The sequence below is a fragment of the Mustela nigripes genome, chromosome 3 (assembly GCF_022355385.1).
Source record: "Mustela nigripes isolate SB6536 chromosome 3, MUSNIG.SB6536, whole genome shotgun sequence".
Classification (NCBI taxonomy): domain Eukaryota; kingdom Metazoa; phylum Chordata; class Mammalia; order Carnivora; family Mustelidae; genus Mustela; species Mustela nigripes.
In genome coordinates, this window is record NC_081559.1 from 68,000,659 (window position 1) to 68,024,219 (window position 23,561).

Consider the following 23,561-nt stretch of genomic DNA (forward strand, 5'->3'; position numbering starts at 1 on the left):
GGCTGTGGCCTCACCCTGTCCCCTCTTGGAAATCTCATCTCAACATCCTAAGCTGGGGTTGTGGGACCTGGGGCAGAGGCTAGGGTTCAGGCTGTAATTGTGTTGATAGTCGATAGTTTTCAGATGCCACACAGGAGAATGGGTCTGAAGGATAAGAACTCCCTTCCATCTCAGGCTTTTTTACCGTGAAGGCAGTCTGTGCTTTTCATGGAGCAAAAATTACTTCTGGACTTCTCACCTCCTCTTATTTGCCTCCTTCCTCTCCTACACCCTATGGTGAATCAGCTGTATCCTCTCAAGCATGAGATTCAATTACTTTTATTGTTAGGCTTGGCAATGATTGTCTTTAATAGTCAGAAAATTATCCAGCATCTAAAAAGCACAATTAAAAAATTCAGCCACAGTGTGTCCCTGTGAGTATTGGCTGGCAGCAAAGAAGTAATTCTTCTGAGCAGTTCTCATAGACATTTGGCATTTAGTACTTGCTCTCCATTTTTTTTTTTCCCCCAAATGGAAGCCTGGGGTTGTTTCTTTTTTTCCACTCCATTCAATTGCAGGCATATTTTAACCAATCTCAAAATGAAAGGATCAGTTTAAAGTCATCTTTGAGGTAGAAAATGTTTTGTTGCTGATAATCCTTACTTTCTATGTACACCACCAATCAGACATATGAATACTAAGCATGTTTAGACCCTGGTTCTAACCCTATATAAATTGACATCCTTGGGAAACTTACTTAATTCACTAGCAACTTGTCTTCTTATTGGGAAAAAGGAAAGAACATTCTAACCAGCCTTATAGATAGGCTGACAGCCTTAAAGAACATTCTAACCACCTTATAGATAGGCTGATACTAGTGCAAATGATACTGGTGAAAAAAGTACTCTAGGAATCATCGTGGATGATAGTAACTTAGGGCATTTGCAGTAGAGATCATGTGGAAGTCGTTCCAGGGCACGATGGAGCTGCTTTGGATTATATGGGGACAGGGAGTCCTAGAGATTTATGGACCTAAAGTATTTCTGACAAACAGCAAGTGTTTCATAATATGCCATGGCTCAATCCATGTCAGGAGAAGTCATTGCCTCCTACACTTTCAGGGAGCAGGAAGCCAGGGTAGCAACACTTAATGAATGGCCAGACAGCTCAGGGAACGTCCCTGCCTATGTTGTTTTGAAGGAGGCCAACCAGTTTCAAGTGGGCAGGATTAAAATGCAAACCAAGCCCAGATTTTTTTTAAATTAATATTTGATGTTTGCCAATCAAAGGAAAGGTAATAGAGTACAGCAAACAGACTTCTTAGAGCTATGATGTCACCTGGACTAAGACATCCTGCCTTGAGATGGCTAGGGACAGCAGCTGCCACCACCACCCCGCCCCTGTGGCTTCTAGGGAATGAATTTGGCAAATGAAAGGGAAATATGGAAATATTCCTCAGACATGGCCACAGCTTTTGGTAAAATGCATAAACATAAAACTGACCATTTTAGCCATTTTAAGTGTACAACTCAGTGGCATTAAGGACATTTGTCATGTTTTGCAGCCATTACCACTCCTTCCAGAACTTTTTCATCACCCCACAAGGAAATCACAGACCCACTTAGCAGTCACTCCCTGTTCCCCCCTCCATCCAGCCCTGGCAACCACTGAGCAGGTTCTTTAGGGAGGGCACTGAGGTTGGGAATTAGGAGATGGGGCTCTTTTCAACTCTGAGTGGACTCCTGGCTTTGTGTTTTCCAACATAGCAGCCCCCTCATAACAGCATGATGGCAAACCTATAATTCATGACTCCCTTCGCAAAAATTTCAAAACAACTGTGGTGAGTGTAGTTATGTATCATAAAATTCACCCATTCAAGTGTGTAATTCAAGGAGAATCTTTACAAGATGGCGTAGCTATCGCCACCGTCCGGTTTCAGACCAGTTTCCTCTTCCTGCTTCGATCCCTCTTGGCTGCTCGTAGTTAATCCCTTCCCACCACCCAGGCAGTCATGGATCTACTCCCATCTCTAGAAATATGCCTTCCCTGGACATTTCTTATCAGTGTAATACTGTGACACGTGGTCTCCATTTCTGCCTCCTTTCACTGAATAGAATGGTTCTGCAATTCACCTGTGGTGTAGTATATGTCAGTAGATTTTTTTTCATTGCAGTATTCTGTTGATTGAATGTACCACCTTTTATCTATCCACTGACTTGAAAACATTTTACGCACCCACCATACTTTGTTCATACAATTATGTGTCTCTGTGCAAACATTTTAGAGGAAGTTTCTTGTCTGCAAATTCTAGAGGGTTATAGTGTCCTCTGATATGCCCACTCACTAAGGTTCTGTCCAACAAAAGTCCCCAGGGCAGATCCAGATTCTTAGATCATTCATTTATTCAGCAGATATACGTTGAAACCTCACAGCATGTCATGCTCTGTGCTAGACACAACAGATATGTTCAGCGCTCTGGCAGTTTCTGCTCGAAGTCGAGAGACAAAGCTCTCATCACACTGTGCACAACTCCCCTTCTGGTGGGTCAAAGGAGCAGTGACCGATGTTTGGTCACTGGCAACTTTCTTTGTTTCCCCGCTCCCCCACACTCTGCCCTGAACCTCTCACTCCTCAAATACTGGATGCTCCTCCACAGTGCTCTCAGTTCACCCCGCGTGTCCAGCACATTTTGTTTGATGTCTCCTCTATCTTAGAATGGTGTCTCTGTATATACCTTAAGTGTGAAAATGACTGATGAATGAATGACTCTTACTGATGAACACATGAGGGGATAAAGGAGCAAACAGAAGAATTAGGGACACTGGCCCCTTCAGATCTCTTGACTTCTAGACATGACTTGTTCCCTCTCTAGTTGGGGTCAGCAGTTACACGATTGCCTCTCCAGAATGAAGGCGCGAGTACACAAGGGAAAACACAGTAATCTGGAATTCTTCCTGCTCCTTGGAACATAGGCTTGACATAAACTTCTTATCACTATCATTGATATTTTAATAGTATCCCTAGGGTCACTCTCCAGGCAGACTATTTAGGGAAACAATATGAAAATCATCTTGCATGGCAGGGTGACTGGGCCCAGATGCCAAAGATAGTGACTTAGAATGGCTTCTCCAGCCTGTCTCCAGGCCCCTCCCTGCTCTGTTCTGCCACCACCCGGCTCACACTCTTAGCTTCCTGCCCTGGGTCATCCTGCCTGACCAGAAAGCCAGGAGCCAAGGGGACAGGACACATCCTGTGTATTCTTGTGGGACGCTGGGCAGAAGGTGGAAGAGAGAAGACCCAGGAGGCTCCACCAGGCAAGGTGTTTCATGTGGAGAAGAAAACAGGTGGTTCTTGAGGGCTTTGCTACTTGCCAGTTCTGGTGGCTGGGGTCTAATCAGAGTCCCATTAAAATTATGGGGATAAAACATTAAAAAGGGAAGAGACATGGAAATGCCTAGTCTTGGAGATTACTTAAGGTTACTTGAAGCTTTAAAAATAGGCTATAATTATTTTAAGATTATGTTCTTTTGTAGGACTAAATACCTATGTGTTATCTACTTTAATAGGACCATGTTTTAACCTCATCCATCTCAGGATAACTGTGGAGATTTATTTCCATGGTCATTTTTATTCCATGGTTGGGGCTCAGTGGTTTGGTCCATCATAGAAACATAATTCATGGCTTGTGGCCATCGTACCACAGTGGAGGGTCTACTATGGGCTATCATGTCCCTCTACCCATTACAGGAGGACTATTCGGCATTCCTGGATGAACCATAGCCTGCTGGGTTCCATGTCTTATTGGCAGAGAAAGATTGAAATGCTAGTTGGAAAGAAGTTTGGGTTTAGGTTGATTCTATTTTTGCTTAGCATCTTTACCATTTAAAATGTGCTCATGCTTGAGGCACCTCAAATACATTTTATCAATTCTAAATTCATATACAGAGATACTTTTCTCTGAGTGAGCTCCAGTGAAAATGCAGTGACACCTGGTCCTAATCTTGTGAATCGAAAGTCAGAGTGAACAGTCTTTTTTTTCCTTCTTGACACTTTGCTTTTAATTCACACTGGATCCTTTCTGTTGAGTTAGTAATTTCATTTTAAGTATAGAAATCAAGTTTAATTAAAGCTTTCTTGCCATTTAAAATAATAATTTGTTTATTTAGCATTCTTAATTACCTTGAGTAAATTGCCTATAGAAGCTCACCTAATTCATTTGTTTGTTCAAATTATTACTGTCATTTGCATATTTTGAAAGACACCACTTTAATGAAACACTGGGGTGAAGGCAGGGCAGATGATACTTTCTGAGGCAAATGCTCAGGCAATGGTCTTTCTGCTCAAGTCTGTTTGTTCAGCTGGAAGGTTTGTATCATCCTACTGAGTTTTCACAAAAGATCAAAGTCTTAAAAAGCTTTAGTATCGGAAAATCATTAGAAATGAAATTTCATTAGAAATGAAATGTGAACAGCATTCAGCCAGAAACTGCCACTTAGACCTCTCCTGTTAACTTCTTATAACAAATGCAGATATGCCTCTCCTTAACCTCAAGATTTGTTCTTGCAGGTTGAGGGTGTATGTAACATTTCTAATGCATTTGAGGACCTTAAGATAATTTGTTGAAAGGCTTTCTGTTAATAATGGAAAAATGTGATGTTGAATAAAGGCAACAATTTTGTTCTGAGGGTATTAGAACCATTTATCAGTGTTAATAACCAGCCATAGGAGAGTTTAGAGAACTTATATTGATAAATAGGTAAGAATGATTTTTTTATTTGGTTATCAATTACTTTACATTTTAAGAATGGATCTTAGCTCATAATCTTTGGGAGTGCTATTTTTTACTGTTCTGTGGGAACTTTTCTCTTTTTTTAGCATGGAGGAATGAGGGATTTCTTCACAGTTCTGCACAAGTTTGCAGGATACTTTGATTGAATCAGTTTCTGATTTACTGATTTTAAGTAAATCCTGAGCCTCCTAAACTTTAGAAACTGACTCATAGTTCCCACTATAAAAAAAAAAAAACAGTTTGATAGAGCATAATAGAACACATTGCATTAATTTAAGTATCTCCAGGTTTTCTATTGCCTATAACCAAAATATGGAAAACATTCTAACAAGAGCCCTTCATTAGTGTTTGTTATATACTAAGAGCATCTCTGAATGATGTGGCCAGAAGGCATATCTCAAATAGGAAACATTCTCTCTTTTGTACTAATGGATTATTTGTAGAGAAAGCACATATGCATCTTAGGGAACACTAGTATTAAAGGAAATGAATAACAGAGCCAGTTTTTGATGTTTGCACTCCAATTTAAAGGTCTATGATAAAGACAGGATGATTGTTCCTTTTGAGCCTGGTTGAGCCTGCGTCCTACTCTTCTGTCTTTGTTCATGAAGTCACAGCCCCTGGTCTGCCATTAATAGGGCTTGGGCTTTTAGACCTTCTCCCTGTTGTAACAGAGAGGATGCTGTCCTCATTCTCCAGAGCCCTGCCAGGGTGACTTAGTAACCCCATGACCTTGGGCAGGTTACTTCCCTGGACTGGTTTCCTCATGTGGAAAGTGGTCGTCTGTAGATGAATTTTAGACCCTTTTTAAGGGCATTCTAATTAAAATTCTAGGTTTCCAGTGGTAATGGATTATCTCTGATCCATATTTCTACCCACGGTCTCCATGCACCCAGGTGTGGGATTTGGGGAAGCCAATTCCTGGAGTCCAGGTGGAGTGAGAAGGTATGAATTAAGGTGAAGCAGGTGGGCTCACAGGGTCATCAAGCCTACTGCCTTATCATGCTCTCAGTTCTGATAAACCCATCTATGTCCACACACTGAACATTTGACCGCACCTGGGTCTGTAACTCTCCCCACTCCTCTTCTGGGGTAGAGGAAAGTAGGGACGCTGGAAGGATCTTAGAGATGCAAATATCTGGAATATGCTCTTGGTGTCTAAAATAAAATTCTACCTTTGTTTAAAGGACACAAAAGAATTATTTTCCTCTTGTTTGACTTAGAAAACAAAAAAACTCTAAACATTGTGACTTGTAAATGTTTATTTTTTTTGCATTAGTAAAGTATTTTATTTTTTAAGCTACAAAGTAAAACTATCAATAAATATTCCTAAAAATTCAAACCTTATACAAAAGATGTTAAGTAAAAAAAATGAAAGTCCTTTCTACTACTATTGGGGTGGGGGGGGCGGCTATCCACTACTAACACTTCTGTTTGGATATTTCCCAGACATTTTCCCATGCACATATCAATGCAGTTACCATATATGCCTGTCTTTTTGCCTTAAAAATCGAACTATACTGTAAACACAATTATACAAACTACTTTTTTTTTTTTACTTAAATATCTTTCATAGATATTCTACTGTGAGAATACTTATAGATCACAGCAAGGTATGTGTTCATTAAAAACAGCTGGACTTGTTTGTATAACTATGTAGACATAATAAATCATATAAAAGCAGTAGCTCAGTAGGTAGTGTCAAACTGTAACATACTTCATCTTTCTGTTTTAGGAATGTTAGTGAGAACTGACCATTCTCTAGGCAGCCTGGGGTTACTTGCCCTGAACTTTGTTATAAGCTGGTTCCCAGAACGAAGATAACCTTGTTCCTTAAAGTAGTTCTCTATTAGCTATTCTGATGAATAAATATATACTCATTGTCCATAAGCTAATATGTAACCCTTCCAGATTTTATATTTAGGTACATGCATTTTTAAATTTTGCCTGTGCTAATGCCGTGCTTACTACATGTCAGGCTCAGTTCTAAACACATTTCAAATTTAAACTCATTTGATTCTTATAACAACTATATGAGGTAGGTACCCTCATCCCATTTTAGTTTCTTGTGATTTTTCCATCTAACCAATTATGTTATCTGCAGAAAATGGGAGTCTTATTTCTTTCTCTCTAACCTTTATTCCTTTTATTAATCTTTTCTGCCTTGTGCTGGTTAGGCCCTCCAGCACCAGGTGAGTAGGAACTGGTGAGAGTAGACATCCTTTTCTTGTTACTGATCTTGGGGGAAAGCATTCAATACATCATCATTAAATAAGATTACAGCTGTAGATTGAGGAAATCTCCCATCCATTTTTAATTTGCTGAGAGTTTTGATCATGAGTTCATATTGAACTTTGTTAGATGCTTTTCTGAGTGTATTAAAATTCTTTATGTTTTTTTCTTTTTTATTCTGGTAGTATATCTATTATAATAATGGATTTTTAAATGTTAAAACTGTTACATTCCTAAGATAAACCCTAGTAGGTCACGATGTCAAACAGGATGATTATCTTTGTATATTCCTAAGTTTTATTTGGTAATATTTGTTAAGGAATTTATGTATCTATATTCATAGATGCTGAGCTGTAATTTTCTTTTTTCATAGTATCTTTGTCAGATTTGGCATCAGGATTAAGCTGGCCTCATTCAGTGAGTTGGGGGAGCTTCCATCCTGCTCCATTTTCTGAAAAAAAGTTTGTGTAAGATTAATATTATCTTTTCCTTCAATATTTGATAGAATTCACCAGGAAACCAGAAAACCTAGAGTTTTCCTTATGGGAAAGATAGTGTGTTCAATTACTTTAAGAGAGATTGAGCTATTAAGATTTGTAATTTCATCTTGTGTTGATTTAGTTAAGTTCTATTTTTTAAGAAATTTGTCCATTTTATCTAAGTTTCCAAGTTCATTGACATAAAGTTGTTTATTATAGTTACTTATTTTCTCTTCAACATATTCGGATCTCTAGAGACATCTTTTTCATTCCTGATACTAATTTTTATTCCCTTATTTTAATTTTTCTTGATCAGTCTAGCTACGAATTTGTGAAATTTATTGACTTATAAAGAACTAAGTTTTGGTTTTCTTGATTTTCTCTATTGTTTTTGTTTTCTTTTTCATTATTTATGCTTTTTTAAAAAAGAATCATTATTTCCTTCTGTCTGTTTCCTTTGTATTTAATTTGCTCTTTTTTTCTAGCTTCTCAGTTGAAAATTTGAGTCACTGCTTTTTGCCTTTATCCTTTTCTACTATGAACACTTACAGCTATAAATTTCCCTCTCATTACTTAACTATGGCACATGAATTTTGATATATTGAATTTTCATTACTCTTTACTTCAAAATACTTCCCTCAATTTCTTCTTTCATTCACGAGTTGTTTAAAAGTGTGTTCTCAATTTTCAAATATTTGGGGGTTTTAGGTATCGTATTGTTACTATTTTTAGTTTAATTAAATTATAGGTAGAAAATGTATTTGGTAGAATTTCAGTCACATGTAATTTATTGAGACTCTGTTTATAGTACACCAGTTGTCTGTGTTGGTGAATGTACCATGTACACTTGCAAAGAATGTGTATTCTGCAGTTGTTAGGTGTAGTGTACTGTAAATGTCAAATCGGCCAGTATAGTTGATAGTGATATTTAGGTCTTCCATGTTCTCACTCTTTTTTTTGTTTGTTTTGTTTTTGGTTTTTGTTTTGTTTCGTTATGTTTTTATCTTGTTGTTCTATTAATTACTGAGAAAACAGTCTTAAAATCTCCAACTATGATTTTGGATTTGTCTCTTTATTCAGTAATTCTGTCAATTTTGTTTCAAAATATTCTATTATTAGGCACATATCCATTTATTCTTTTTACTTCTTTCAGATGAATTCCCTTTTTTATCATTATGAAGTGTCCGTATGTCTGGTAATACTCTTTGCCTTAAAATCTAGTTCGTATGATAATATAGTCACTCCAGCTTTCTTTTTTCTTTTTCCATGCTTTTATTTTCAAACTATCTGTTCCATGTATTTTCCATGTATTTAAAGAATATGGAGAACACATAGATGAGTTTTAATTTTTTACCCATTCTGGCAATTTCCATTTTTAATTGGAGTATTTATCTGTTCACATTTAATACAATTATGTATGTGTTTGGATTTAGATTTACCAGTTTGCTATTTGTTTTCCCTTCATGCCACTACTTATTTATTCCTCTCCCTTCCTTTCCTGCTTTATTTTGATGTAACTGAATACATTTCAGAATTCTGCACTAGTTTGGTTCTTCAGGAAGCATGTGCCAAGATGAAGTTATATGTGCAAGATAAAGAGGAGAGAGGCAGGCATCTGACATCTGTGAAAAGAGGGAGCAAGAAAGGAGAATAGGTAGAAAGAACCTCAAACTGCATTATGATTTTTAGAAAGTCTCTGCCAGCCTGCTGTACGATTTTGGTCAAAGATTGTTGATAGATGAGTGTTGCACTGGGCAGAATTAGCCAAGTACACATATCCCTGTCATGTTCAGTCACTGACTAACTGCAAAGAACATAGCTTTGATTCACTGACCGTGGATCACAAAGGGGCTGCCGTTGGATGGTGTCAGCAAAGTGCACTCCTCACAGCTGATTGTCAAGTTTCTTCTAGAAGGGAAATCCAAGTGTGGCACCTTCATAGCTACCATAAATTCCATTTTAGTTTTTCTATTGGCTTTTTAATTGTCTCTCTTTACATTCATGTTTAGTGATTGTGTAGAGATTACCATATATATTGTTAGCCATTCACATTCTACTTAGAGGTAATGTTGTGCTGCTTCACGTCAAGCATTGAAATATTTCAACCGCATCACTCCTCCATCCTCTGTGCTGTTTTGGCCACGTATTTATGTTACATCTATTTATGTTATAAGCCCCATGATAAAATGTAATAATTTTTTTTAAGAAGTAGTTGTATGTCTTTGAAAGCATTTCAAAGGATTGTGTGTGTATGTTTGTGTGTGTGTGTTTTATACTTACATATTTACCATTTACCATTTTCAGTGATCTTCCTTTCCTTCCATAGACCCAAATTTGTGGAATTTATTTTTGTCCTGTAGAACTTTCTTCCGCCTTTTAAGTAGTGCAGATCTGCTGGCAGTTAACTCTTTTAGGTTTTATTTTTCTGAAAATGTCTTCATTTAGCCTTCATTCTCTAAGAATATTTTTGCCAGATATAGAATTATGGCTTGACCATTAATGTTCCTGTTGACATTATAAAGATGTCATTCTTCTATGTTCTAGCCTACATTACCTTCGATGAGAAATTAGTATAGTTTTATCCTGTATATAATATGCCATTTCCCCCTGGTTGCTTTCAAGATATTCTCTTTGTCTTTGAATTTTAGTAGTTTAAATATGTGCCCTGGCATGGGTTTGTATTTTGTTTTGGTTTTACTTATCCTGTTTGGGATTCACAGAGGTTTTCAAATTTATAAATTTATATCATTGTTTTTACCAAATTTTGGCAAATTTGGATTATTATTTTTTCAACTTTGTTCAATTTTTTTTTCCTTGTCCATTCTTTCTTCACCTGTCATTCTGGGATCTCAATTACACATGTGTTATACATGCTATTATATCCCACTGGACCCTGAGACTTCGTTCATTCTTAAAGTTCTCTTTGCTTTTTCACAAATTGGATAATTTATATTATTTATCTTCAAGTTCTTTGAGAACTTTTTATTACTTTTTTCCTAATCTGCTGTTAGATCATCCAATGAATTTTCTTTTCAGATTTTTTTGTTTGGTTTTGGAATTTCCAATTTTTTTTGTAATTTCTCCTTCTCTGCTGAAATTTCTATTATATTCTTTAGCATAGTTATAATACCTGCTTTAAAAATCCTTGTGGGCTAATTTCAGTATCTGTGTCATCTTAGAGTTGGTCTATTTCTTTTGAGGATGGGCTTTCCTGTTCTTTGCCTATCTAGTAATTTTGGAATGTATCTTGGACATTGTTAGTGACATGTTATAGAGATTCCAAATTATGTTACATACCTTTTAGAGTATTGATTTTCTGTTTTAGTAGGCAGTTAGTCTAACAGTCAGATTCCAAGTTTGTCTTCCCTGTGATAGACAGCAGCAAAAATCTGTTTAGTTCTTGCCATCTTAGCTGGGATACTTGAAGTCTGCTACATGTGTATATAGTATTGGGAGGAGTCAGAAATTTGCTCAGATTATATGTACTGAATTTGGGGCTTCCCTTCTGTGTCTCTCTTCTTTCTGGGCCTTCCTCCCACATTTTATAGCTGCTGCATCTCTAATTTCTCAAATAGTAAGAGGGCAGAGATCTAACCACTATGTGGAACTGACTGACTGGGTCTCCCTTTAGATAAAAAGCTCTAGAACATGAGTAATTTATCAAGAGCCATTCTTTCAAGTGTTATCCTCTCCACACCCCCGGCTCCCCCTCTCCCATTAGCTCTTTCCTGTTCTTGTCACTCTCCAGTGCCTTCAAGTAGCAGTTGTTTTTTAATATTTTATCCAGGGTTTACGATTGTTATTTGTGAGAAGGTTGGACTGATATGAGTTATTTTTATGACCAAAAGCATTTTTATGACCAAAACCCACTTTAGAGATGAATTTGAAAGACACATTACATTAAGTTTAAGTACCTTACCCAAGGTCACACGGTTGGTAAGTGGCAGGGCTGTTATTTGAACTCAGGCAGTTTGGTTCCATAGTCTTAGGGTTTCTTCCAAGGGTAGACTTTAATGGTATGAATTTTCAGGACAGTGGCAGGAAGTATAGTAAATACACCTGGACTCGTGGGGCCTTACAGTGTTACTCTATTATGCATTGGGCCATTGTCAAGATCTTATCACTCCGTGGATACTTCTCATGTCTTTGGGCATTTACATTATTTTATATGTAAGTTTACACACAATTTGTATTCAAGGATTATATTGTTCTTGGTTAATATGTTGTCTCTAGTTATGAGAAATCTCATATACTCAAGATCTTGTGATGTTACTTAGAAGTTAGTGAAGTTTATCATGTGGTTCTTTTAGTGATTAAAATAAAGAAAACTTTTGAAGGAAAGTAACATCAACAGTAATATAATGAATGTATAGAAATTATTTATTGAAGAAACTCAGGACCATAATTATGGAGTAGTTGACTTTTAAAAATGTAAATCTAAGATTAATTTAGCTGGTGCAAACCATAGACATTGGACCAAGCTAGAGTATACTTTGTTTTAGAGTTTCTGCTCCTTGTTTCTCTTTTCCTCCTCTGGCCTAAGTCAGTTTCAGTTAACATTCATGAAATGATTCCTTTTATCTTATTCCTCTAAACCTTGATATTATCTTCACTTTGCATTTACAAATCTGACTTGCTTCATATTGATTCACCATAGTTTGTAAGCTGGTTTGTAATGAAATCTTATTTGTGGATGTTACTCTCAAACTAAAGGAAAAGGCCTATGTAATTTGCTTTTGGAATTCTCTCACATCCCACACCAGTCCTCGGATACCATATTTATGCTGACCGGCCAGTAAAGAGCAGAGGTTCAATACTTGATTGATTGATGGTTCTGAATCCCAGCCAGTCAGTTCTGGGAAGGTGGGCTTATCTTCTAAGTTTAATGAAACTGAGTCCTTGAAGGCCATGATAAAGATTTTGGCTTTCATCCTAAGACTAACCGGAAACGATGCAGAGTTTTAAGCAGTGGTGTGACAAGCCAGATTTAAATTTTTAAAATAATTACTCTGAATGTTTGTGGAGCAGTTCAGTATAACCAAGTTCTAGAGGATAGAAATTAATATAAATGATTAAAGTTTCACCAGGGATATCATCTAGAGGAACTGATATCCCAGAGAGTCTTCAAGCAGAACTCCCAAGTGTATTTCTCTGGACTGCAGTGTTGAAGAATGTTGAGAAACAGAAAGTTAGAGACTGATTTTTTTTTTTTTTTTTTTGGTCAAGGGCCTGAAATGTGAATATTTTGCTTGTCTGAAAAGAAACATTATATTTTTATAATGAAAAATTAAAGCAATGTAAGTATCAAGGAATTAGGAATTAAAATTTAAAAACTACTAAAAATGGCAAGTCTACATTTTATGCCTATATGGAAATGGATATCATAATTTATTAATTTTAAAAAGCAAACTTGGGGCGCCTGGGTGGCTCAGTGGGTTAAGCCTCTGCCTTAGGCTCAGGTCATGATCCCAGAGTCCTGGGATTGAGCCCCCACATCGCATCGGGCTCCCTGCTGAGCAGGGAGCCTGCTTCCCCCTCTCTGCCTGCCTGTCTGCCTACCTGTGATCTCTGTCTCTGTCAAATAAATAAATAAAATCTTTTAAAAAAAGCAAAATGAAAGATGTAATATGTGTTTATAATTATGAAAACGATCATATTTTCTCTTAACAAAAATATACAAAAATGAAGTTGAAACTTGTTATACTTTATTATCCACCAAATTCTGTTGCTTAACAGCTGTTAAAAAGTTATGCTGCTTAAAATGAGAAAACAAGCCTAATATTATTTCAGTAATCATGAAAATCTGGGCTAAAAGCATTGAGATCCTGCTAAGAGAGCAAAAAATTTGGAAAGATTAAAAACTTTCATATGAAAATGCACTCTGACGTGTTTCTTCTTCCCAAACATTTCTGGAGATTGAGGAAATTCTAAATGTGTCTTAAAGCAAGGAACTGACAACTCCAGAAATAAATACAGTTTTGGCTCATGCTTCAGCTGCTACTTACTAACAGGTTATGGCAAGGTTAATAATGATTTGTTTGATTGATTCCCCCAAATTTTTGTAGATTTTTGTCCTCATATGTAACTTGCTAAATTATAGCACTCATGTTCCTCATTAAAATTAACACTAAAGGATGCATATATAAAACAAACATGGGTGGAAAAAGAAAGATTTCTCAGGAATAAAAGTCAGCCAAAGGTACACTGCCCCATGGGCAGCAAGTGGGGTATCAAGTTACTGTGGTTTTGTAAACAGTGTCAAGTCTGTATTCTGGGCTGAAAAACTGGCAAACGACAGCTCTCCCTCATATTTCCTGAGGTCCTTTGCACCATTTTAAAGGATAAATCATAAATAGACCTTTGAACTAAGACAGTCTCGCTGGACCTATCCTTTTGCGACTGACTTCCAGTCTCAATGGGATATTGAAGGGGAGGCTGGATAGAATAAACAGTGGAATCCTTGTCCGGGAATGACTGCCTGGCAATTGTTTCATGGAAAACAGGGAGGGGTGGGGGACAACAACCCTGCTCTGTTCACTGGCTCTTTAATTTAGATTACCAATGATAAAGCCGGGGCTACGGCTAAAGAAAGGTAGGATGCATACGCAGAAACATTAGTGCTAATATGCTGCAGAAAGACAAGATAAATCAGCCCAGCTCTCATACATCACTGAGGGAGAAGCTGATTGCAACTTGACCATGTGCCTGAGTAGTCCCATCAGTGAGAAGAACAGAACATGGATTAAAAAAAACTAGAATGTACCCTTAGGGCTACTGCCGTGCTGGACCTGGAGGAAGTGTCTGGTGTAAGTTTCAGCTTGTTTTATCCACGCATTTACCAGTGTGTTCCCACGCAGGGAGCTTGTTTCTCTTTCTGTGTTTTCATGAGAGCTTCAAGCATGTTTATTTACAGCCGTAGACTTCATTTCGTACGGATGTAATATCAGCCTAATAAAGTTCTTAACAGAGGACAGTTTAGCCCAGTGTTTGTCCAGGAGAGAGAGAAACGTGAAAAAGTGATGGTTCTCCTTACTGTCTATAGGAAGCCTGTGGGTGAGTTTTTGGTTTTTGTTTTTTGTTTTGTGGGGGAGGTGAGGGGTTAGAGAGGCAGATTTTAAACTAAAAACTCTGTTCTTTTGCCATTCACTTAAAAAAAAAAAATGTATTGGTAACCCAGCATTTCGTTCCTCCTGTGGTCTTTTGTTTTTGAAAAACTCTGTTTGAATATGTAAGCCAGACTGCTCGGAACGCATTATATTTTATGACTGGGATGTTTGTATTGTTTCATATCTGTTATTAGACAAAATAATCATAAAGGGTGTTTTCTATGGACCTTTTTATATTCCAAAATTAAATACAGATGGTAATTTCCAGCAGTTTTAAAAATTTGTCAATTATTTAATTTAGCATCACTTAAGCATCTGCACAGGGAGAAAGCTGAGATGGTACAGAAGCTGAATAAGCATTGATTGCTCGTCTGAATTGCATCTTTAAAGTTTTTGCCTCAAATCTCTGATTTCACAGTTTATTTTTACCAAATTAGATTATCATATTTCATTATCAAGACTGCAAATGGGTGGAACCCTCTCAGATATCCTACATTTCCCGTTAAAACAGTGTGCAAAGCGCCTGCTGATTGTTAGTCTGAGGGAAATTCTCATGCGGGCTCCCCGAGAAGATGGCTTAAATAATGCATGGGTAAGAGTGAAGCAAGATGGAATTTATGGCCCAGACACTGAGTTCAGGCTTTTGTTCAGAGGAGAGACTACATAAGTGTGAGCATATAACATACTCCCAGGCTCCAGGGGAAGGGCGTAACTGCATGAAATTAGTGGCCACATGGTGCTGTCCACATGTTATTCAAAACAAGCCTAAAACAGTCCACAGAGCCTAAAGTGTAGTTTGAGGAGGGGAGGTAGGGGAAACTGGAAGTGTCAACGGCAAACAGATTCCCCTGACTGAAAATTCCATGGGACAGACACAGGAAGTGAGCGTTCGGTAGGGGGCAGGGTGGGCCTAGAGAGAATGGATGTGTGGCTGATGAAAAGCAGCATGGCAGTCTTGTTAGGAAAGAATAAACCTTGACCAAACTGCAGTATTCTATATATTATGTCTTCCATCTTGTCCTAATTAGAGGAATATGTCTGCTGAATCCTAATCTCTTTAATTGTTGATAGAGCAGGCATGCGATTTGCTATAAATACACATGAGCATTCATTTCTGAAATAATGGCTGTTGCCAAATATATTAGACCGACAGGAGTGCAGGACTAGGGAAGGCTGTGCTGAATAGTTGAGTTTTGGAGGTAATGGACCAGTTGAGATTCATTGCACAGCTGGGCCAGCAGCTGCACCCAGTGCTCTGTCAAGTTTGGCCTCCAATTTCCTTGAACTTGTCCTTGTTTGCCAAAATGATGAACATAGCAAGAGCTCGTTTCAAATGAGCCTGCCGCAAGCAAAAAAGACCCTTTCCAAGGCGTCTTTGTCAAGGTATGTAGTCAACAGCAGCAGTGGCCAAATGAGGTATTGATTAGGGAATGGGAAGTTTGAATAGTCATAAAAATAAAAACCAAAGGCAAAGTGGTAGAATGAGGTAAGCTGGCAGAAGACCAGAGGACATTAAAAGGCTGCATTGGGTCATCACTGTCCTAACTAAAGGACATATGGAAAAATCCCATAATAATATCCAGCAATAATTATCTTGTAGTTAGGAAAAAATAAATAGGCCCGTAGGTTGGAAGGCAGCCCAGTAATCTCAACGCCTTTTTTCCTAACATTGTATTGTTCTGATATTCCTTGGGACCGGGTCAAGAGGAAGTGTCGTAGAAAGCATTTTATATTAAGATGCATCCAGTGACTAAACAATGTGATTAGTGGCAAGCCAAAATAAGAGTAGCAAGGACCCTCCCTCCATTTCTTGGTCCTGGTTTGAGCAAGTATTTATTTAGCACGTGCTACGTATCCAGCATGCTCTAGATACACACTCTAACTAAGTGGGTTATAAACTCTTTGAGAGCAGACTAGTGGATTATACTTCTCCTGTATAAATCCCATTTCTTGAAAACCATTGCCTTGATATTGTAATAATAGCAAGTCTCTCTACTTCCTTGACTTTGGAGAGATTAAATATCAAATCTTTGCCATGCAAATGCCTTATTTTCCTGCTCCAATGAAGATGACTCTCTTCGGATTTGAGAGCTAGTGACTTGAGCATTTATAAGATAGGTGATTTGGGACAAAATACTTAACCTCTGGGAGAGTCTGTTTCCCTGTATGTGAAATGAAGAAAGTAACACTCATTATGCAGGACCGGGAGGAGGAGAGATGCTTAGCACAGAGGCGGTGTTCTCTTCCTTCACAGGGAATAAGCAGGATAAGTCACCATATGGACTGAATGCCCGCTGGGCATGGAGGTGGGCATGGGGAGAGAATGAGGAGGGCAGCAGAAAAGCTGGCTAAGAGTCTGTTACAGAACCTTTGGTGAGAATATAACCTGAGACAGGATGGTTCCAGTGGAAAGAGAAAAGGATGAATCTGAAATATGTTTTAAAGGGAAAACTGACAGAATGTGACAGCTGATTACATTAAAGTAGGATGAAGAAGAATATTATAAAGAAGAAATAACCATGGTGCCAAGGGAAAAGGATTATGGGTTTGTGATAATGGCAAGGTTGAGTGTGTGTGCCTGTGTTCCTGTGTGTGTGTCGGGGGAGGGGCGGTGTTTGTTCTCCAAACCCAAAAAGCTGAAACAATACAGTTCTTCAGGGACTTATAAACCAAGAAAACATAAGAAGAAAGAAGAGGAAATTGGAATGCCTAGTTAACTTATGTAAAGGGAAAGAAAAAAATCAATAATAAACCGATAATATAAGACTATTGCTGACAATAGAGTGAGAATTCAAAGGAATTGCTTAAAATGGCAAATCTATGTTTGGAGTTTTTCCCAGACAAGACCCACAATCATCAAATAATAAGGCTCTTCTGCAATCTTGGAACTTATTTAAGTTTTCCTGAGTTAAAAAAATGCCACCGAGAGGATACAAATAGTGTCAGGGTTGGGAAGAAAAAGAGCATGAGGAATGAAAATTCTCAAAATAGCTTGGTTCTAAAGAGGCGATGGAAGCTAAAAGATAGCCGGTTGACCTTTCAGAACTTAACCATTCATTATGACTTGTCAGAAAGTGTCAGGAAGTTTGACAACTGTTATTCCTTAAATAATTTGTTGTGATTTTTCAGGAAACTCAAGCAGGAATCAAAACTATGCCAAACCATGGTTGTGGACTGGCAAATAGGTTGTGGTCCAAATGCTCATTTGTAAACCCTTTATCGGAACAATGTTGTGAATGTCTTCAGGTTCCTTTACGAACGTCTATACAACTCATCCTATAGTAGAAGTCATGTACGTTTGCAATTAAAAATTGATAGCTAAAAGACTTTATGTTAATGATTAAAACACAAGCAGTATCTTAAGAATGGAAAATGTTTTGAATGCCAGTACTTGGAGAAGTGCAGCTTAATTACAAGATGGTGTGGGATGTGGCTTTTTTTTTTTTAGTTATTTCTATATCTTTTTTTTTTTTAATTTCTTTTCAGCATAACAGTATTCATTGTTTTTGCACCACACCCAGTGCTCCATGCAATATGTGGGTATTGGGGAGGGCACGTATTGCATGGAGCACATATTGCATGGATGTGGCTATTTTAAAACTTATGTCCACTTTCATTGGTTTTAAGAGACTTTGATTTCTTTAATTTTGAAATGTAGCGATTTTCTTGTCCTTTTTTAATGAATTTTATCCCTAATAGTACCTGCCATGTTTTCACCCATTGGAAAAAGAAGGGGAATGAAGATGAGATAAAGAGGGGAAGAAGGGGGACACCTGGGTAGAAGGGGGACACCTGGCTCAGTGGGTTAAGCCTCTGCCTTCAGCTTAAGGTCATGATCTCAGGATCCTAGGATGGAGTCCCGCATCCGGATCTCTGCTCGGCAGGGAGCCTGCTTCCTCCTCTCTCTCTCTCTGCCTGCCTCTCTGCCTACTTGCGATCTCTCTTTGTCAAATAAATAAATAAAATCTTTAAAAAAAAAAAAAAAAGAGGAAGAAGGAAAGAATGATTTACCTAAGGTAGCTGGGACAAAAGTTAAAAGAAAGAGGAGAAAGAGCAGGTTTGAAGAATGGGTGAGAAGGATATTGCATGAATGGAAATTAAGGGAGTTCTGACATTGAGAAGAAGAGTGTATGAGAATGCGCATGTCGCCCTTAAGGAGTGAAAAGGGGAGACCACTGGGCCTGATAGCTCACTGTATTAGCCACCAGGGGGTGCTTCAGACTCAGAGACGTTCTTTCTTGAATAGGCGACATGCTCATGTGACTGATAGACTTGAGGATAGGAGGATAGGAACTTTGGTCCCCTTAAGTTTCCCCCTTTTAGCCCCCTCTTGTCCATGCCTTCCCTGTTTGGTGTGGATACCATGGCCCATCGTTTCAACCACCCTCTTACCAATATTTTCAGTTCTCTCATTCATTCATTCAATAGAGATGTATGGAATGATTCCTATTTGTCAGGCATTGTAGTATTAGGTACTTAGGAATGAACGAAACAGATCTTGCCAGCCCTCAATGCCTACCAGGCCAAATACCATCCCTTAATCAATGCAGTTGTGTGCTTTCTTCTGCCTACAACCAGACTGCCAAGCACTGCTTGAGAAGATCATACCACTGTCCATATTGATGCTGTGATACATTTATGACCTCCAATCTCAATTGGACCCCTCAGTATAGCTCAGTGATCCTTATATGTTTTCCTGATATATTACTGACATTCTCTCCAACACATGTTTGAAGACTTTCAGCTTTTCTCCAACCTTTGATCAAGCCACATCAGTAGATAGCCTCTCATCTCCGCATTCAGGATTTCAACTTCCTGTCACCAGACGGATTACCTGCATAACCCAAATGAAACTAATTGCCTCGAGGACCAATCTGCTTGGTGATAGTCAAATATGACTCCAGAAAGCCTTGGAAGAGAATGGAGGTCTTTACTGATAGTTTCTTGAGGAGTCAACAAGACCAAAAGAAGAACTAACCCCAGAACACATAGTCAGATTTCCTAAAAATTGTTTTTATACATCTTCTTCTCCGAAGTCTGGCTCCTTGTGGCAGCTATCAATTTGTAGATGGTTCCTGACTTAAAGTGGTTCAACTTAATGATTCTGTGACTTCACAGTGATGTGAAAGCAATATACATCCAGTAGAAACCAAACCTCGAATTTTGAATTTTGATCATTTCCCAGGCTAGGGATATGTGGTACCACACTCTCTTGTGATGCTGGGCTCCCAGTTGCCATGTGATCACAAGGGTAAATAACCAATACACTTAGAAGCATTCTGTGTTTCACTTTCAGTACAGTAATCAGTAAATTATTATGTGATGTTCAACACTTTATTACAAGATGGGCTTTGTGATAGATGATTTTGCCCAAATGTAAGCTAATGTAAATGTTCTGAGTGCATTTAAGGTAGGCTAAGGGGCTCAGCTAAGCTATGATGTTTGGTGGGTTAGGTGTGTTAAATGCATTTTTGATTTATGATACTTTCAACTTCCAGCAGGTTTATTAAGATGTAACCCCATCATAAGCTGAGAAAGATATATATCCTCTTTTTCTTCTCTGCCTCCTCACTTGCCCCCACATTAATTAATCTCATCTTCCTCCTGTCTGTCTGCTCTCATTCCTTCATAGATAGAACAAACTATCTTGGTGTTTGCCATTTTCCTCCCACCCCTGACCTCAGTCAGCACAAGTCCTAGATAGTTCAGCAAGCAAATTATCCTTTTTCTGAGTAAGAGCAAGGCATTGCAAATATTGGTGACTTAACACACACATATTTTTAAATTGTCCACTTGTGTTCATGTATTCCACCTTTCCCCAGGTTAAAATAGAAGAGGTTTTCCCTCTTCTGATTTCTCACCTGTGTTCTACACCTCATTCACTCCATATTTTGGGGGTGCTAGCTTTGTGCACCCTTTGCTCTGTTTCCTGTATCTTTCACCTTTCTATCTCTCGTAGAGCCTTCTCATCAGAGTGTCCAGGGATGCTAGCTGCTCCAGTCTTAAGACAAAACAAAATAAAACAAGACACAACAAAACCTTCATCTTTCTTACATACTCTTTCATCTCCTCTCCTAACTTTTTCTCCCCTTCTATAGCTCAACTTCTCAAAGGGTCTGTCTACCTTTGTTGGGTCCTTCCTTCCCAAACACTCCTCAAGCCACCATGATTTAAATTCTACACCAGCTACTTCATGGAAGCCCTCTACCTAAAGGCATCCACTGCCTATTTGTTCTGAATGTGAAGAGGTTTTACAGTCATTAATCTGTCTATAGCATTTGACACTGTAGATCACCATCTTCTCTGAAATATAGTTTTCCTGTAGCTTCTCTGTTCTTTCCTATGTCGTGGTCTCTGTGGGTTTATCTTTCTCTACATACTATTAAAATATAGATGATATTCAGGGGCCCTGTTCTTTTCTGACTTTGGGAGGAATAGGGTGGGATTTCCATCCATTCCCAAGCCTTCTGTTAATACTACATGCTACATTGACTTCTGTGCTTGGGTCACAGATTTCTGCTTGGAGATCTCCTCCAAACTAGGGATTTGACCCCAGAATGGGGGATTCAGGAGGTCGGCAATAATTTGCTAAATGCTTCTTCTCTCTCAACACACTTCCCTTAAAGGCACCCCACCACCATTATTTATTCTGTTACAATGATCTCCTTTGGGGCTGAAACACTAACTCTGAAATCTTCTTTCATTCTTTCTTACCCTATTACTTATAGATAAACTTGATAGAATTTGTTCCTTTAATAAACCAAAGTTTTGGAACTCAAAAGCCTTTCTTGTATGAAAATTGGTTTTTAAAATAAAAAGTGCTTTGACTTCCTATGCTTTGGATTAAAATATATACATGTATATTTTTATATATAAAATTATATATAATATATATATATAATTTTATTTTTATATAAAAATATTATATATAACATTATATATATAATTTTATATAATGCTTTATATAAAATTATATATAAATGTTATATAATGCTTTGGATTAAAATATATACATGTATAATTTTATATATATATAATTATATTTATATATAATTTTATATATATACACATATATATATGTATATATAGAGATAGATACCCACTTGGCTCTTTTGTTTCCTTGAGGTAATTGAGTGATCCTGAAATAATGCAGGGGTTCAGCAGGGCAGAATGTCAGAGGAGCAATGGGACATAAACTCTTTCATATTTTAACCTACACTGGAAAGCAGAAGGTAAATGATTTGGTTTACTTATGGTGTGAGGCACCATCCAAGAGAAAAGACTTTTGAGCTTAAACATGAAGGTCCATGAAGTATTCTTTTGCTTATCTGAACAGATTTCTCATCATCAGAAATTGTATCTATATCACTTGATAACCAGAAATGATTGGAAGATTCTAATTTTCAGCACTTTGTGAGTAAAATGGATTTACAAGTGAGGATGTGGCTACATTTTGGGTCTTTCTAATAAATTGTGGTGAAAGAACGAATCGAATGGCCTACTCCAGCTTCACCCTGATCACGTGGGCACAGACTAATGTTCATCCAGGCCGATCTATAAAGGCAAGGGGGTAAATGTTTAAGAAATTGTTTGGGGGTTTTTTGCTCATTTTTTTAAATTTAATTTTATTGTTTCAGCATTCCAAGAGTCATTGTTTAGGAAACTATTTTGAACCTTTGAGCTTTAACTACATTTTGGAAAGGCTTCATGGGACATGAAAGAAGTCTAATGACTTAGGACAGAAAAATAAATTTTTGTACTGCTTATTTAAGCTCTAAAGCTGTTTTGTTGAAGAATATAGAATATACCTCAAATTTCTTGAGAAAAAGAATGTGGAATATCTTTCATAAATACACATCGTGTCATACCTAAGTTAATCCCAATTTTAACTGTTAATCAGTGATGGAGAAAATGGAGAAGGTGGGACATGCTTCAGTTGCTGGGCTCTTATTATCCAGGCATGCGACTGCAATTTGAACAGATTGGACTCAAATAAGCAGATTATTGGACCACCTAACAAAATCAGCATCCCAGTAATCAATATCTGAAATAATAAAAGCATGAATTAAATGTTTTTTGATCAATATTATTCACACAACTCATATCCTTAATGATAATGCTTAACTGAAAGAAAGACCTTTGCTTCAAGGTTCATTTTGCAATCTTCACAGAACTCTAAATTTGTTTTGACATCCCAGTGCTTCTGGAAAATATGAGTCCTGTATTTCATTTTGTGGAATTAGAGCAGACTGCATAATAACATGCTCTTACATAACACAGACCATTTCTACTTCTTCATTCTAAGTTTTAAAAAGAGAGCCGTGGGGGGGCACCTAGGTGGCTCAGTTGGTTAAGCCTCCACCTCCTGGTCTCAGATCAGGTCGTGATCTCATGGGTAGTGAGATCGAGCCCCACATCAAGCCCCACATTGAGCATTATGCTCAACGGAGAGTCTGCTTGACTGTTCTCTCTCTCTGCCCTAACCCCCCCCCCATCTCTTTTAAAATAAATAAATAAATCTTTAAAAATACAAAACAAACAACAAAAGGAAAAATGTAGGGTTTCAGGCAGAGTAGAAGAAACCTTGGAATGGGGAGAGGGGAAGAGCCATGCGTATAATTCTCTCCGGTTCATTGTGCTCATACCGTCTTTAAAGGTTCGCCTTTTGCATGGAGATCCAGAAATTGAAAGCAGCTATTTGTCTGAAGCTGACCTTCCCTGTTAATTAGAGGACAGAATTATAGTTCAGCTTCCCCATAACTAAGAACTAAGAGTCCCATAGTTTTTCCTAATCTAAAAGGAGAATGTAGGAAGGGCTTTAAACTCTTAAAAAAAAAAAACACACGCTAAATTCTAAAATTCAGCGTTGAAATAAATCTAAGTCTCTATTAAGTCAGACTGGGAGCATTGCAGTAGGAAATGTCTGGGGAGGTGGTCTTCCCAAAACACCAGCGTCAGGGCAAATCTGTAGATATC

The 23,561-nt window shown here is 37.8% G+C and overlaps 1 protein-coding gene across 6 annotated transcripts in view; it reads left to right on the forward strand.

Annotated features, from left to right (window-relative positions):
- RAPGEF4 (Rap guanine nucleotide exchange factor 4) overlaps positions 1-23,561 on the forward strand; it is a 288,407-nt gene that overhangs the window by 99,253 nt on the left and 165,593 nt on the right. The window contains exon 1 of one of the 6 annotated variants that reach the window (XM_059394176.1): positions 14,153-14,285. The exons of 4 other annotated variants lie outside the window; for them this stretch is intronic. The gene's annotated coding sequence lies outside the window, so the exon portion shown is untranslated. Of the gene's footprint in view, positions 1-14,152; positions 14,286-14,479; positions 14,533-23,561 lie in introns of those variants that run through there. One more of the 6 variants, XM_059394175.1, reaches the window with a different exon arrangement.